The sequence below is a fragment of the Orcinus orca genome, chromosome 2 (genome assembly GCF_937001465.1).
Source record: "Orcinus orca chromosome 2, mOrcOrc1.1, whole genome shotgun sequence".
Classification (NCBI taxonomy): Eukaryota; Metazoa; Chordata; class Mammalia; order Artiodactyla; family Delphinidae; genus Orcinus; species Orcinus orca.
The window spans coordinates 108313369-108326141 of NC_064560.1; the positions used below are offsets into that span (position 1 = coordinate 108313369).

The 12773-nt window shown below is 41.3% G+C and overlaps 2 protein-coding genes across 10 annotated transcripts in view; one reads left to right on the forward strand and one right to left on the reverse strand.

Moving 5' to 3' along the window:
• Window positions 1-2958, reverse strand: part of USP8 (ubiquitin specific peptidase 8) — a 99916-nt gene extending 96958 nt beyond the window's left edge. Inside the window, exon 1 of one of the 2 annotated variants that reach the window (XM_049706052.1) lies at window positions 2820-2958. The gene's annotated coding sequence lies outside the window, so the exon portion shown is untranslated. Of the gene's footprint in view, window positions 1-2067; window positions 2247-2819 lie in introns of those variants that run through there. The other variant, XM_049706051.1, reaches the window with a different exon arrangement.
• Window positions 2895-12773, forward strand: part of GABPB1 (GA binding protein transcription factor subunit beta 1) — a 79630-nt gene continuing 69751 nt past the window's right edge. For 2 of the 8 annotated variants that reach the window (XM_004281282.4, XM_004281283.4), the window contains exon 1: window positions 2895-3035. The gene's annotated coding sequence lies outside the window, so the exon portion shown is untranslated. Of the gene's footprint in view, window positions 3036-3073; window positions 3097-12773 lie in introns of those variants that run through there. The other 6 variants (XM_049706074.1, XM_049706076.1, XM_049706073.1 and 3 more) reach the window with 4 other exon arrangements.

A 12773-nucleotide genomic window follows, 5' to 3' on the forward strand; every position in this document is an offset into this window, starting at 1 on the left:
GTTTTCTTTCACTTTTTTAATGTGGCTACTGTAAAATTACATATGTGGCTTGTGTTATATTTATATTGGACAGTGTTGGCCTAGACAATCATGCCCCAAACCTAGGAATCACTCTTGATTTTTCCCTTTCCCTGTTTGATTCATTAGCAATATAGGTCGGGTCTAATCACAAAATATATCTTCAATGCATCCACTTTATCTCTACTGTTACTATCCATGTTACTCCATACCTTAAAACCCTTCAGTGGCTTCTAGAGCTCTGAAACTTACCAAGGCTGCAGACTTCATCTTCTGCCATTCCTTTCTTTGCTCTCTAGACTTTAGCCACATTGCCTTTCTTGCTTTCTCACCAAAGATTTTGCCTTACTATTCCCTTTGGTCTTGAACACTGCCCTCAACTTATTCCCATTCAGGTCTTAGCTCAAAGAATACCTTCTCAGAGAGGCCACTTTTTTTTCTGGCTGTGCCACACGGCTTGCCAGATCTCAGTTCCCCAACCAGGGACTGAACCTGGGTCACAGCAGTGAAAGCCCAGAATCCTAACCACTAGGCCACCAGGAAACTCCCAGAGAGGCCATTTCTGAACAATCTCCAAATTATGCCTGCTCTCTCTTCCCAGAGAAATGCTTCATCCAAATACCCTTTTATTCTCTTCATAAAGGATATTATGTGATATTACCTTTCCTCTTCTTTTATAAAACTTGTTTATAGTCTGTTCCCTCCACGGAAACAGGAGCTGGAACCTTGTTGGTCTTGTTCCTGCTTAATCTGTTCTAATGTGTAGAACAGTGCCAGTGACAGTTGCTCTCGAGACAACTTACATGAAAGAATACCTAAGTGCCTACTAGACATACAATCTCAGTGAAGACATCCTCCTAAATGCTCCCTCAACACACTTGGGAGTCATCTTTGACATCTTTTCAGTCATTCCGTATCCAGTCAACCAAATCACCAAGCTCTCAACATCTTTGGTCATATTCTTCACTCCTGTTTGCCACTATCTCAGTCCAAGTCATTACTCTCTCATAGATTGCTGTTTTCTCCAAACTGTTTTCTTTGCCTCTGACTTTTGCATGACAGTGATCTGTCTAAAATACAAATCCAATCTGATTATGCTTCTACTTAAAATCTTTCAATGCCATCCTCTTAGCTCTCAAAAGCTAATTTCTGCAAATGGCATTCAAGGCCTTTATGACTAGACCTCTTCAGACACATCTTTAGGCATTCCTGAAAAAGCATTATCTTCTTTGCCCAACAATTTCTCCAGAGTTTTCCTTTTAACCTTTGCATTTGTTGCTTCACCTGTCTGGAAGGTTCTTCCCCGACTCCCTTATTAAAGCTGATTGCTTCTCCAGTCCCATTCCATGCCTCCCTGACAGGTAAGTAAGGGATTCCTCCTATAACAAATTTCACAGCATTCAGCAGTTTACCCTCATTATACTACTGATGATGCCTACTTGTCTGCATTCTACAGCATAAGATTAATGAGGGCAAGGATTCTACAACAACCATTAGCTGAATGTTTACTCAGATAAACTCAATGTTAAAGAGAAGCATGTGACTATCGAAAGAAGCACTGAAAATATTAAATTGAAAGAAAAATAGAATACAGGCTCCTATGCCATTCACTTTGTTTCTATTTTAGGCACAACGCTTTAATAAGTTACACAAAGACTTTACAAATCTCTACATCAATAACACAAAAGGGTAAGTGGAGAAAGACTGTTTATCTGAGGCCACCCAAAATCTGTAGACAACATGTTATTTCATTTGTTTGTAAACTCTTCTAGATTAAAATCTTGGCGCTCTCTCACATATTCCCAATTCCTAAATATAGGAAGCCAAAAATTGTACGGTTAGAAGGTTGGAAAAGTCATTCCCAGGCTCATCTGTTAAAAACATTACCAGTGTGGTGGGTATTCTAGCAAAATCATCACAAGTAATTTAAACTCCTAAGACTCTAACTTTGTAAATCACCATCCACAAATAAACTTTTGCTGCTTTCTTAATAAAATACAACACAACAAAAATCTTGACATTCCAGCCACGGAAAAACAAGACTTCTACCTCTGAGGTGACAGTAATCCAAGGGAATTCGGCGAGCAGTTACGAAAGGTCTACGAAGTATAAGGCATCAAAAGAATGTTTAAGAAAAAAAAAAAGGCGGGGGTGGCTACAGGAATATGTACGTTTTCGTCACGAACTTGACTTGCTCAGTTTAGGTGAAGTGGAGAAATAACATCCGTAGTTCCTCCCCTTGTACCTCAACAGCGACTCCTGTCCCAGTCAGCCTAGTGGAATCTAGGGCGGCTTCAAGTTAAATCCTAGCTTTTTCACTGCCCTTCCGTCTCCCAGGACTCTGCTAGATGTCTCAGCTTAACCTGAAAGGAGGCAGGATTCCCCATCTCTCAGCTTTCATGCCGAAGACATAACGTTAGCACACGCACTTCAGCCTCCCACTACTAGCCCCGCAGAAAGTGGCGGGAAGGCTAGGCGGCCGGCCTGCAGCCCCGCCGCGCACATGGCCGGCCGCAGCTCCTACCCCCGTGCCGCGCAGGCGCCGGGCGAGCCGGGACTTGCGGTCGCCGACAACGGATCATTCCGCCGCTTTCTTTGTGTGGCTCAAGTTCTAGAGATGGCATATTTTCCTCCCCTTTGTTAAAAAGAAAAACCAGGCCGTCTCGCCCCCTTCCTCCCGCCGGAATGGGATCGGAGAGTGGGTGGGAGAGGGATCTGCTGACCAGGGCAGGGGCGGAAAGGCTCAGAAGAGGGGCTGACGAGGGCCGGGTACGGGAGGGATGCTGGGAGCTTTGACTCACTCGCACACCATGTGTCCCTCCGCGCGCAGCACGGGGGACTTTTCGGTGGGGATTTTGGGCGCCGACCAGACGCGGCATTTTCGGAAAATAGCGCCTTGTGCAGCTGAAGCGCTTTGTGTTTAGCTGGGCCGCGTCAGCCCGGCCGGGTACGAGGCGCCTCGGGTCCCCGAACCACCTCCTGCTGCTCCCCGGCCGCCGCTCCCGAAGCTTTTCCAGGTCAGTGCGGGTCTGTGTAGGGCCCTGTTACCACCGGATGTGGAAGTTGATCTCTTCGCTGGTAAAAAATAATTCCACTTCCCCCGGAACCCAGATCATCCCCGCGATTTCCTGTTTATTGCATTAAGGCGCCGGGTTTCCGGGGCTCTTGGCCCCGCTTATTCCGCGGGGGTCGGCGGGGTCGGCCTGGGCCCCCGCTCCGCCCGCGCTGCTGGCGCGCTTTGTCCGCTCGCACCCCGCTCTGGGAGGGGCGGGCAGACATGGTGGCGGCCGCCGCCCCCTCCTCGGCCCTGGCGAGCTGCGGCCTCCCCGCGGCTCATAGCCCGGCCGGTCCCGAGCGGCCGCCCCGGGGCGGAATGGGGTCGGGCCGGGGCTTTGGGGGCTCTGCGGGAGGCGGGCGAGGGAGGGAGGGAGACAGGCAGGCAGGCGCGGCACGGCCTTGGCGCCCGCCGCCCCGGGAGCCGCCGCTCTCTTTGTCTGGGCGGCCTGATCGCACCGCCTGGCTCGCCGGAGCGGGGAAGGGACGGCGGGGGCGGCCGGCTTCGGGTGAGCTGTGCTGCTGGGCCCGCGGGGCCGGGTGGCGCATGGGCCGCGGCGGGAGCGGCCGGCCCGGACAGGGTTAACGGGAGCGCCTGGCCGGTCCTGCGCTGGGCCGCGCCGTCGACTGCCTCAGCCTTGGGGACTCGAGTCTCTGAGGGGACGAAGCCAGCCGCTCAGGATGCTGGGGCACTTCTGTTCTTGGGACTTAGCCGCCGGGATCTGCGGGTGCAGGGCCTCGGGGAAGAAGTTGGGAATTTTGCCAGGTCATTTCTGCCTGGGCACAGTTAATCAGTGTGTATTTAGTGTGTTTCGTTGAAACTCTCCTACCGTGTTGAACCAGCGTGCCTAGCCTCAAGAGTGCATCGTGAAAACTGAAACCAAAGGAACGATATAGGCCTGCTTTGTGTGTGTTTTCCCACTTGAAGCCTGTTTTCAGTACACAGACTGTTGCTTTAAAGCTGATTGGACTCTGGCGAACAGACATCTGTTCAAAGGAGGGGCAGAGACCACAGTACTTCTGAAGGGGGCTTGGTAATATGGAAATATTTTAAGTGCTGTCTCTGGACACTGATTTGCTGTCTCGATTCAGGCAAGTTACTTTCTGAAGTAGTTTTTATTTGGAAAATGGTTTGATGTAGTGAGTAAATGATCCTTGTACAGTAGTTTGCCATCCCAGAATTAAAGAAGCACCATAGTTTATTATGCAGAAATTCGTGTTCAAAAGTTCTTTTTGCAGATATTTATCTCACACATAGACCCAGCCAGCTTACTTTAAATTTCTTCTCATTGACTTGTAACCATCGACCTTGACACTTCCACTTTCAGGCTCAGATTTTGAATTTAAGGAAACTAAAGACGGCTTTATCTTTTTTCTTTTCTCTCTTTTGAAGTATTTATTTTTCCAAAAATAACAAAAGAAAAATCCATTGCATGTTCACATCAGTGACCTTTTAGGCAAGAGTGACATTGTTTTGCATTGCTGCAAGTCTTTAATGTCAGGTTTAACAGAAGATAGCTAGATTCTTAAACCTACTTCTGCATTCAGTGTGATGTGGTGTCACACCATGTAACCACTGGAAAACACTGTATGCTCATGCCTTTTTTAAAAAACTAAAAAATGTGTCGTTTCTATCGTCTCACAAGTCAAATCAGGATGTTATTATACAAGACACACTTTAAAAATATGGATAAGAAGGTTGATTCCTGTGCTTTTTTCTTGGACTCCAACTTTTTTTCAGTTTGGGATTTAGAACATTTGAAAAAATTTTAAGTGATTAAACTTAATTTTTAATTCCACAACTTATTTTTAATGATGTACCAAGTAAACCATGAATTCCGTGTTAGATTTGCTTGTGAAAACTTGTATGTAAATGTAATTTTTGAAGATAGGACACTTTCAAAGCAATATAGGAGTGCCAGATTTAAAAGGAATCCTGCAGTGAAACCTTTGGTGAAACAGTGCTTTTGTATTGTAGTGTGTATACAAACTTAGAGTTAACTGTCTGTAACTTAGAGTTCGAATTGTCTATCTCTTTGAATCAATCTGGGTTTTCTAGGTTGGGGGGCAATTAAATTGTAGATGTGTGAAAATTTAAGGCCATACTTACTTTGGTTTAATGGTTTTGAAATGAAGCTAAATCCACTTTTAGTTGTTTTGTGAACTTTAGTCTGATTCTGTCAGTCTGTAGTTCTGTTCCATCAACAGGAAGCATCTGGTCATTCTTCATGTAATTGTTAGAAAATGCCAGGTATATTTTTGATGTTTGCTATTCAAATGAAAATAAATAGATTGGATCTTGGTTTGTCCCCCCTACCCTCAACTCTAAGATATATTTATAATGGGCCTCATTGTCCATAGAATGGACTTTTTTTTTTGGCCCTTGAGTACCTCAAGTTAGAAATAGTAACAAGTAAAGCAAACAAATCGTTAGGGATTCAGAAGTCATTGCAAGAAATTTTGACTCATGAATTAATTTTGAGGGTGCAGTGCCCTTTTGCAAGCAGCTTGAGTGTGGATGGGCTCCATCTCTTCTCTGCAATTGCTAAAAAACAAACTGAAACAAAACCTTAGCGTTCAGGGCAACTTAGTTTTCTAATGAATCATTTCTTTGGTTCCAGAGCTTTCCAACTAGTAATCATATGTTTCTACAGCACTAACGTGTCTACCTTGGGACAACGATAATTAGTATTATACTTAACTTTTTCTGAAGATGTTTGTTCCATCATGCTCTCTAGAAGGTCAATTTATTAGTATTAGTGTGTTACCTCATAATGTTGACAACAGTGCTCTGCACAGAGGAGATGCTTTGGTGCAGTCAACTGTCATTTCAGTCGTTGGTGGGCTAGTGCACTTTTATTTGGGCTGAGTATGTCCATAATGTAAGTGTAGAGGCTTAAGCATGAAGTGATTTCTCCACTGAAGGTAAATCCACATGCAGGGCCATTGATCTAGATTTCTAGAAATAGAAATCTAAACTCTTAGCCCGAGTTCTCTTACCTTTTAATGGGAATGATTATAAAGGTTGGCAGTTAGGGCCCAAGATGCTAATGCACAAATAGTGTGGAAAAGACTTGATCATTTTAACTGTACATTTAATAAGAATCAACACTTATAATTTTTTTAAAAGTAAATGTCATTTTGAAGTTGGTAGAACAGCATATAGAAAGAGCAAGGTGTTAGCCCCACTTTACTTTTTACTAGTTGTGTTATACCTGGGGTATTATGTCAGATTTTCAGGTAGCATATGATATATCATATTGTAAGTGGGACCTTGCATCAGTCAGTTCTCAAACTTTGTATCAGAATCACCTGGAGAGCTAATTAAAAAAACCATGAGGCCCAAGCTTAAGTAAAATAGGAACTGGGCCACTCTGTTTTTCTCACATTCCTTAGGTGACAGACAATCAGGTTTAAAAACCACTGAACTATAGAGCATAGCCAGAGAATTCTGATCATGGGGGAAATGGAAAGGAGGAAAAGTTGAAAAACTGTGATGTTTGGCCCCAAAAAAAGGAGCTCATCTAAGAAATGATAGTAGTATTTAAATATTTGGAGGTCTGTCACACAGAAAAATCAGGTTTGATTTGACTAGAAAGAAGTAGGATCAAGGGGTAGAAGTTAGAAGGAGGCAGATTTCAGCATTCTTCCAAGAAAAATTTCCTCAAAACAGTAAAAATATAATGTGTTCTTTTGGGTGGCAGGCTGTCCCCTCCCACTGGCAGTGTTAAAGTTAGGGATTCAAGGGTAGAGGAAATGATGTGCTGAATGAGGATTTGGGCCAGGTTTCGTTAAGTTCCCTACAAACTGAGATTTTATGAAATCCGTCTAGGTTTGCATGTACAAAAGTGGAAGAGCAAAAGCTAATTGAAACAAGCTGGTTAGCTTAACTGGATCATAGTTTTCATTTTCTTGGATAAAGAGAAATGAGTATTAAGTGAGAGAGCTATTTGATGAAGGTTTTAAACCCAGCTGTGATTTGGCAGATTCAAAGCCTGAAAAATAGGCATACCTTCTGATGCGGAAATTCCTATTTAAATGAATTTATTTTGGGGTAGTAAAGATATGCCAATAAATTGGTAGCTGTTTACATACCAATTGCAGCATTGTTGATAATAAAAGCTGTATATTGACACATTTGACCCTCCTCCCCACATTAATAATGTAGTAGGTTATATTATCCCCCATTTTTCAGAAGAGAAAACTGAGGCATAGAGAAATTAGGTAGCTTGCCCAAGGTAGCAGAGTTAGTAATGTAGAGCATGGACTTGATTCCAAACAGTTTGACTCCCAGAGCCGGTGACTCAATGCTGTGGAATTATAAACAACTTAAATATTTCACAGTGATTGTTAGGGTACATCCCTAAAGTGGGGTACTGCCTAGCCATTAAAATGATGGTTAGAAGAATAAAAACTTGAAATTATGTCTTGGTGTATGTTAAGTGAAAAAAGTAAATTTAAAAACATGATTTTATTTTGATTAAATAACATACATTGACATCTGGAAGGAAATGTGCCAAACAGTTAAGTGGTTATTTTTGAGTGTAAATTTATAGGTGATTATTTTCTTTTTACTTATACAAATTTTCTTACTTCTACAATGAATATTATTGTGTATTGCTTGTGATTAAAAAGATATTAAGGTGTTATATTTCAATAAAAAATTAAAAATATTAGCATAAGCTGAGGAGTTTGGATTTTATACTGTGCAGTTTATGCAAGTTGACTAAGGAATTGCACATAAATGAGAATTTGTAAGTGCATGAAGTGTTCTGTATTTAATGAACACATGAAGTGTTTGAATCTTTACCATTCTAAAAGTAATACATTAATTGAATAGAGAAAAATATCACTGACTCCTACCACCCTACTATAATCAGTTCTATATTTTGTTAATGTTTTCTTCACCTTAAGTGTAATATTTTAAATGTTGTATTCATCCCAGCTTAGTCACTCTCTGGCTCTGTGACTTGCTTAATCTCTCTGTGCCGCACTTTCCTCCTTTGTAAAATTTGAATAATTATAATAACTGCCTCATGGTGCTTGGAAGGATTAAATGAGTTACTGCATATAAAGTGATCAGAACAGTGTCTGACACATGGTTAATAGCTCAGTAAATGTTAGCAATTATTGTAGGATCATAGTCAACTAAAACCCTGTGGTCTAATAGGTTTTGGAATTAAGAATTTTTTGGATATAGCTAAGGTAGTGTTATGTAACCTTTCAACAGTCCAGTGCAGTAGCCTTCTTCAAACAAGTTACTATTTCTGCAGCAAAATGTATGAATGTTTACACTAAACGGGGTAAATAAAGACTATAAATAGCTTCATGTCAGTTTCGGTAAGGTTTCACTGCCAAATGCATTATTTTGGGTTTCAGAGCTGTTTTTTGGTTTTGGAATTGCAGTTAAGGAACCTGTGGAATTTACTCAATTTTGAGTCCTATTTTATTTTAATATTAAAACATTTTTAATATTAAAGCATGTCTAGGAGGTCTAAGATCAACGTGCTGGCATCATTGGGCTCTGGTGAGGACCCTCTTCCGGGTTGCAGACTTTTCTCTTGTATCCTCACATGGTAGAAGGGGCAAAGGGACTTCTCTCAGGTCTTTTTATGAGAACATTAATCTCATTCGTGATCTGCCCTCAAGACTTAATCACCTTCCAAAGGCCTCACTTCCAATACCATCACTTTGGGCATTAGGAGTTCAACATAAAATTGAGGGGTGGGGAGACACAAATATTCAGACCATAGCATACAGTATGGTGTGTAAGTGAATGATCTAAAAAATTTCTTACATCCTAACTGGCTCGTGTGAACTCTGATCTTTGCGATTACTCCACCTATGTTCCTTTATCTATTTTTTTTCCATAGGGACCCTCAATTTCTCTCCCTTAGCTTATTCCTGTGTGCATTATATATAGCCTGAACTTGCATCAGTCACTTTTTCATATTTTACTGGGCTCCTGTTGTCAAATTTTCCTACCCATCTATTTCCTCTGTTCTTCCTCATAGGTCACAGTGTATTTGTGGAGGAAGGTGGGTAATTATGAAAATTTTTGGCCACTATAAATTTATGCTGGACAGATCCAATGGACGCTTGCTACTTGGCAATCATTTTATTAATCTAATATTTTGCTTTTGTCTCATATATCTTCCTCTCTTTCAGAAGGTGCCATTGACTTCTACTTAATTGAAAAAGAAAATAGAATACAAGCTTGCATTTTTTTGTTTTGTTTTCACCATGACAAATCTCTATTCTTTCACCTTATTTTGTAAACTGAATGGAAGAGGAATCTTGCTGCTATACTTAACTTTTCCTCTGATCACTTCGATGGTTATCTCCAGGGGTTTTTCCTCCTTACCTTCAAGTATATACAGACTTCCATATTTTGGGAGAAGAAAATAAACTTTGATTAACTATTGCTACTGTTCTTTCTAGCTATCTTCCTCATTTCTCTTTTTTATTTCAAAAATTTTAAGATCTTAGTTAAAATTTCTGCCCTCAGCTCTTGCTGCCCTCAGCCCTTTTACTACTTCTTCCCTAACTTACTGCAGTTTTGTAATGACATTACATGTGAATGTGACGTATTCAGACTGCTGCTTCAAAGGACATCCTTTTTTCCAATGGTATTGGCTTCATCCTGATTTTATTCAGTTAGTGTATATGTGTTACTGTTGACTTCCACCTAGGCTTCTTAACTTTCTTTCCTTGCTTTTCATGTTAGTGTGCATCCTGATTTTCTGGCTACTACGTTTATTTTTTTTCTTTTAGTTGTTGTGTCATGATCCTCTTAACCACGGTCGTTATTCTTCTCAGTACTTAGCCCTCTGCTCACCTCTCTTTGTCTCTTCTCCATGGATGTTTTATATGTTTATATGTTCGTCAGTGTGTACTCTCCAGGTTTGTATCTCCAGTGGTTTACTGAATACTTCCATTGAGAGGCTCAAGGAATTTCCTTCACTTTTTGATTTATTATTACCCACTTTCCACCTACTCTGTTTTTCTTTGTTTTATCATCATACTTAAATCTTTTTTTTGCTTAATTAATTTATTTTATTTATTTTTGGCGGCATTGGGTCTTCGTTGCTGTGCATGGGCTTTCTCTAGTTGCAGCAAGCAGGGGCTATTCTTTGTTGCGGTGCACGGGCTTCTCATTGCAGTGGCTTCTCTTGTTGCGGAGCATGGGCTCCTGAGCGCAGGCTCAGTAGTTGTGATGCGCAGCCTTAGTTGCTCTGCGACATGTGGGATCTTTCCGGACCAGGGATCGAACCTGTGTCCCCTGCGTTGGCAGACGGATTCTTAACCACTGCGCCACCAGGGAAGTCCCCATGCTTAAATCTTAAAGTTGTCTGTGATACATGTTTCTCCTTTATTTTGTATATCCATCAGTCAGCATGATTCTTTAGATTTCTCTCCTGGATCTCTGTTTTTGGGATTCTGCATTGCCTGTTATTTGCCCTTTCTAACTTTAGAGTCACCTTCCTCCAATCCATTCTTCATATGGCTGCCAGAATAATTTTCCTAAAAATTTTTTTGAACCCATTGCTGCTAAACCTAAGCAGTCTGAAGAGAGAACATGTACTGTTGACCTTTGCACTCTGCATTGTGCCAAGCAAAGTGAATTGAACTTGTGCTGAATAAATGTTTGAATGGATCACCGTTTGCTCAAAACATAGAACGACTCCCAATTGTCTGCAGGATAAAGTCCAAACTCTACTTTCTGGCTTTCAGATCTTTTCATATTACAGTCTGCTTCTTCAGCCTTATTCTTTACTCCTTAACATTACCAAGGTAGTATTTCCTCTCTGTACTACACCATGCTTAGGCATAACTCTATGTGCTCTTCCTTTTCCTTTTCCTTGCTTGTCAAAACCTATTCAGCTTAACAGTGTTCTGTGCCAGGCACTGTTCTAATCTCTAGTGTTACAGTAATGAACAACACAGAAGACAAAGTCTGTTTTCTTGAAGCTGTCATTCAGGGTGGGGGGAGAGAGGGCACAGTAAACAAATGTCAGGTGGTAATGAGTGCAATGAAGAGTAAAACTGGATAAGGGGATAGAATGGTGGGAAGTGGCTCCTATTTTAGGTGGTCAGAGAAAGCTTCTCTCTTTGGGTGTCCTGAAATGAGGGAGTAAATCATGCAGTTATCCAAGTAAAGTGCTTTCTAGTCAGAGGAAAGAACGTCTCCAAGATCCTAAGCTGGGAACATGTTTGGCTTGTTTGAATAGTTACTAAGACCTGTGTGGCTAGAGCAGAATAAATAAGGGGAAGTGATAGATGAGATTAGAGAGGTAGTAGGGAGCCAGATGATGCTTCAGATGGTTAAGTCTTTCACTGAAGAAGCCTTCCTGACTATATACTTTTGTTTGTTAATTTAAAGCTTCTCCAAACCCATTTAGCAACTATGGAAGTAGCTTCCAAATTATTTTTTATTGTGACCCATGGTAAGAAGTGTATTTAACATTGTTAGCATACAAATGTATTGTTGTTTGTGTATTGTGTGTATGTGTGCACATGCGTATGGTTGGAAGAAATTCATGAAACATGACTTTACTATATTTGATATATGCTGATATTTTTTAAAGTGTTGGTTTTAACCCATTAAAATTATTTCATAGTCTGCTAATGGGTTATGACCACAGTTTGAAAAACACTGATGTGTGGTACATACCCACTTAAAAAAAAAACAAACCAGGCCTTCCCTGGTGGCGCAGTGGTTGAGAGTCCGCCTGCCAATGCAGGGAACACGGGTTCGTGCCCCGGTCCGGGAAGATCCCACATGCCGCGGAGCGGCTGGGCCCGTGAGCCATGGCCGCTGAGCCTGCATGTCTAGAGCCTGTGCTCCGCAACGGGAGAGGCCACAACAGTGAGAGGCCCGCGTACCGCAAAAAAAAAAAAAAAAAAAAAAAAAAAAAAAAAAGACATGAGGGCAGTTTGGTATCTATCAGAATTACAGTTGTATTTACCTTTGTCTCAGCAACCCTACTTAAGGGAATTTATCCTACAGTTATATGAAGTGAAATGATGCATCTACAAACTTATTAATGCAGTGTTGTTTATAATAGCAATAATGTCCACCTGTAATAAACAGGCATATCCACACAATAGCATACTAAGCAGCTATACAGAAAATGAGGAAGCTCTCTATGAACTAATAGGAAAAGATCTTCAGGATGTGTTAAGTAAGAAAAGCAAGTGCAGAACAGTGTATATAGTAATGCAATCTTTTGGTAACTATAGAAATACTGGAAGGATACCCAAGAAACTAGTAAAGGTGAATAATTGTGGCTGGGAGGAAGATGGGAATAGCATAAATACTTTCATTGAGACTTTTCAATGTATACATTTCTGTGTTTTGGATTTTTGAACTGTTGAAAAAACAGAAAAGGAGAAGTGAAGTAGCCTGTGTAGGACTTGATCAACTGTATGTAGAGACATGAGAGAGAGGAAGGAGTTGAGGATAGCTCCTGGATTTCTAATTTGGGAGGTAAACGTGGTGGTAGTGTCATCAGGGATACAAGAGGAAGACTAGGTTTTGACATGTGCATGAGAAGTTCTGGTCGTGCCAATTGACGAATGCTTACTCCTTTTCTGTTGTGTGTATGTGTGTGTGTATAATTTATGTGCTTTAGATATGGTACTAGAGGTTAAACATGAATAGTAAACAGTCATAAATAAACATTTTTTATGCTTAGATT